Source organism: Paramormyrops kingsleyae, chromosome 7 (assembly GCF_048594095.1).
Source record: "Paramormyrops kingsleyae isolate MSU_618 chromosome 7, PKINGS_0.4, whole genome shotgun sequence".
Lineage (NCBI taxonomy): Eukaryota > Metazoa > Chordata > Actinopteri > Osteoglossiformes > Mormyridae > Paramormyrops > Paramormyrops kingsleyae.
The window spans coordinates 13,754,102-13,759,053 of NC_132803.1; positions in this window are offsets into that span (position 1 = coordinate 13,754,102).

Sequence of the window (4,952 nt, forward strand, 5' to 3'; positions counted from 1 at the left end):
GCACTTACACCTACTACGACCAAATATACAGGGTAAAGGTTGGCACCTATATACAAACTAATTATAAGAGCAGATGAGAAACAGGTGTGAATGATTATCAATGAAGCCAACAATAGGGATTAGGGCTATACAGGAAATAACTATGTAACTGAACACCAGCAAAGTACATTAAAAATGGACACTAAATACAAGAGCCAATACTCACTTCTCAAGTGAATAAATTAAGTTTATGAAACAGTAGACCTAGACATGACATTAAAAACATCAAACCTGCATGCTTTACATTTTACATATATAATTGATATTGCTCATTGTTGTATAACTTATGCAACTTATATTGTTAAACTTATATTGGTTTAATACTTAGACCATTATATCCATCGCACTGAGACCACTCAAATGAGACCAAGCATGAGTATGTGTTACAGGTACTGGGCTGCAGGACTCATAAGCAGTTTTACTAATCCTGTAATACAGGAAAGAATTGATGAGATAGGGAGACGTGACTGTCTTTTGCTGAGTTCTCCGCCATTATGAGGGAAACAGGGAAGCGCACGTTACAGACCAATGTTTCTGATGTAAACCACAGTCTCACACTGCCACCTACGGTCGAAAAAATGTATTGTCTTGGCCCAAAACACCAAATTATTCACCTTAAGGGAAAATGGGTCTTTACAAAAAAGAAAAACACTACACTTACACACATATTCACATATACAGTATGTGACCACACATTAGTGGGTATCACATATGTACATTGGTTGGATTAACATCAGACAATGTTTTCCCATTTAGACTTTTTGTGTGACCATTTGGGACCTGGAACAGGGGCAGGGGAGCAGGAAGGGAGGGGGATAGGGCAGGATGGGTTTATGATCAGCGAGCCAGAGAGGGTCTGCCTATGGGCTCTTTCTCACATAGTGAGGGTTGAGTTGAGGTTGCTGATCGGATGGTCCAATGGCATTGCTCAGCCTCATCAGAGCCAAGTTTCGGTTCCCAGCGCTTCGCTGCCTCCCGAGGCTCATTTCCTTGCTGGCACTTCACCTGAGTGTGTGCCTGAAGCCACTGCTGCTTCACCTAAGTGTGCACCTGCATCAGAGGCGCATCTCCCCGCACTCGGAGACCCAGCTCTAGTTCCTGATTCCCCGGCTCCAGTTCCTGATTCCCCAGCTCCTGTTCCCGTAGCCCCAAGTCCCGCTCCAGCTCCCCTTGAGTTGTCGGAGGAGGAGGAGCTGGAGTGTGATCCATTGGGGCTTACCCTAAGACCTTCCCCAGGGACACCCTCCAGTGGGTCACCCCGACCACCACCCCGTCACGACAGATCCCGGACAGGACCCCGTCTTTGGTGTCCCACAGAGGGAGAGGACACCTGCGCTGGGGTCGGGTCCCGCCACCCCGCCCCCTGATTCGCCATCAGTCCCCCTTGCTTCGGCCTGGCAGTTGCCTGTGGTTCCCCCAGCTCCTGCTCGGTGGTCACCTCTAGTCCCCCTGGCTCCTGCTCGACGGTCACCTATGGTTTCCCCTGTGGTGACTCATCAGTCACCTACGCCTTCGCCGGCTGTGGCTTCGCTGTCACCTGCCACAGCTTCTGCTCCCTCCTTGCCTCCTCTGGTGTCCCCTTCACCTCCCTCCTCCAGCAGTCCCTCCACCTTCCTCCTTGCCCCCTTTGGTGTCCCCTCTGCCTCTTACCTCACGGTGGCCGAGGGTCCCTCCGGCTTTGCGGTCGCCTGTGGCCCTGGCTGCTCCCACCTTCAGCTCACTGGGGTTCCCTCCAGCTCCCTGATTCCCCCCGCCCTTTGCCTCCTTGCACCCTGGTGTGATTCCCCCTGTGGGTGGTTTCCCCATGTTTCCTCCCTGTTTGTTTGGTTCCCCCTTGTTTTTGCCTGGTCCCTGTCTTCCTTTGGTTGGTCTGTCCCCTGGTTGTGTTCCCCCTGTGTCTTTTCCTTGGGCTTCCCCAGGTCCAGTGTTTTCCTCTTTGGTGCCCCTGTGTGTGTCTGCATTTCCTGTGGTGTGTCAGTTCATGTCGTGGTTGCTGTCTTTGTGCCTGTTCTGTGTGTCTGTGCTGTTTCCATTGCATCGTCGATGTTGTTGCTTTCGTTTTCCCAGGTGTCTTCCAGTCATGCCCTGTGTTTCATACTGTACCCAGTCTGGTCCATTTTTCTCCCTGTAGGTGCGCCTGGAGTGCATGCCTTTGGGGGGGGTGGGACCTGTCATGCCCCGATCGCGTTTTCAAGACTTTGATTGTGCCGATCCTCTTGTGTGCCACGCCCCCTCATCTACCTCGTGTGGAATCCCAGTGTTATCAGCTGCTTCTTGTTGTATCTAATTAATCCTGTGTATTTAAGTCCATGACACAGTATGTGTCCCCAGTCCGGTCATTGACATCGCTGTGTGTTCTTGATCGTGTCAACCCCTAATAAATCCCTCATTTGCCCGACTCCACGACTACCTTTGCCTGTTTCCCTGCTCTCTGACTGCTCCATACGTAGGACAGTTGTGTTCCAGTATGTGGGAAAAAAATGGCTATTTTTAAGCTAAATAGTAGCTAAATACCACCAATAAGTCATGTAAGAAAAAATATATTTGTTATTGAACTATAGTTCAAGTCTTGGCAGCACTGTACCTTACCTACTCCTGTTGGTTAAAAACACAAAAAACTCATCACGTAGTTAGCTAATGAGTACAAACACTAACAAATCTTGGTTAAAATAATTTAACATTTTGAAAATGTTACATCTCCTAAATCTAACTGCAGCACATGAGAAGTCACAGCAAATATAGGGTATATACTACACCAGTAGATGGTGTATTTCAGTCATGACCGAGGTGCAGGTCTCTCCTTCAGTGTTGACCAAGAAGTAGCCTGAGTCTCTTATTCACCCACACACTGAAGTCAACAGAGGGTGTCTCTCGCTCACAGTTCTCATTCATTTGTTCATTGTAGGCATATAAATTCAGTCCCAGGTTTAGTTTCCAGTCAATGGAAGCTTACAGCACTGCCTTACATGTCACACTGGCTCATATTGGCCGCAGTTGAGGAAGGAAGCTGTATTCACATCATATTCTAACCCTGAGATCCATGTGTGGTTCTGGCTCAAACGCCGCACTGACCTCCACCACATCTGGCATCCGGGCCAACCTTGGTGCAACAGCTGGGGGAGTTGTCACACTCAGGTAGAATTCTGTTTGCCACTAATTCTGAATACATAACTTGTTTTGCTTCCTTATTTGGGGCAAACCACGGAAGAGAGATGTTAAAGAAATCCCCAGAATCTACGACATCTATCAACTTTCTCCAAAATGGGAATGAGGGTGAATGAAATTAAATCAAACTGGCCCTTACTCCTACCACCATTCCTGCAACAGAAACACAATAACCCTACCACAATACAAGGATAAACAGATAGTGGACAAGCCCACAAATTCTGTTACAACCCAGTCGGGTTGGACTGTACAGAATGTGATTAAGGGAAGACAAACACAGACAACGGAATGTGGTTTTGGAGCAGTGTTATCATTGAAGGATATAATGAACAGACACAATAAGAAATGGACATATAACGTTTACATCACACTGGTGACAGACCTTGGAAGTGACCCAGGCCAAAACACACAAAAGAGTGAAAAACAAATTACAACCAGAAAGTCAAATATCAGAATAACCAAAACCAAAGCAGTATACAAATCACGAGTAATGGGCAGAGCTGTTGACTTGCAGGTGGCGGATGGTGGAACTGGAAACCTAAACGGGAGCCCAGATGGAAACACAGGCTGGAATCAGGAATAGGCCGTAGCGGATGAGCGTGACTGAATGGAGCAGGAGTGAAAAAAAAACAGAGAGACATATAACACACAGAAAACACAGGGTGTAACAGCGGTGGCCTGGTTTCATACATTGATAAACAAAACATAATATTTGGTGCCCTGCCATGTAAATTAGCTCTGTGTGTTTGTCAGCATAGAGCAAAAAAACTCTTCTCATTCACCACACTTATACACCCAACCCCAAACTGAACCATCACTATTTGCACAATTTTATCTGCACCTTATGTCTACTGTGTTTACCATACACTACTCAGCTCCATGTCAGTACCTCAGTTAGTCACTACCTCGTCTATGGACACATGCTGATATGTATATTTATATGTTAATATGCTTATCTGTATCTAGTCTGTACATTGAATTTATATACTTATGTATAATGTTGGTAATGTATGTCTAATATATGTATGTATCTATAATTTATGTGTAATGTAGGTAACGTATGTCCAATGTATCCATATTCCCTCCCTCCTGTCCTCATATGTCCTGTATATTCTGGTGAAGGTACAACTCTCTTTTCATTTATACACGTACCGGCTCATTATGTTAATTGCAATAAAAATTTTATTGAATTGAAAGTGTTGCTAACAGGCTGAAGCTGATCTGACCTTTGCTGTGAGCTTCACGATTCTGTTCTATTCTCTCTCTTGATCCCATCCTGCTACCTGTGAAGGACTTCTACTTGTATCGTAAATTAATTTGGTCCAAGCGTTTACAAGTCTGAGTTCATTGTTATGTCCATTTAGTACAAAGCGTGCACCATGCGGTTTCGGTTCCTGGTTAACATTTTCTGTTCTCTTACACCATCAAATGCATCCAACTTGCATTTTTCTTATTCCACCGATTGGAGTTTGCTTGAATTTTCCCCTGTTCACTCATTTCCTTTGCCAGTCCACCTTACTGTAGTATATAAAACATGAAGTGTGTCATAGAATTAATGAACACTTGCAACTTGCATGAAAATCCCTGAATAGATGTCAGCAGATTCTGTGAATGGTTTTTGACCAAATTCCTCATTTTGTTCCATTAAAAATCCACAAAACAACTTTTTTGTCATTCAGATTAAGACTCAAAATTTGCCTCCAAAGAAGATTAGCAGAAGTTATTCTACGACACTGGTCTGATATTGG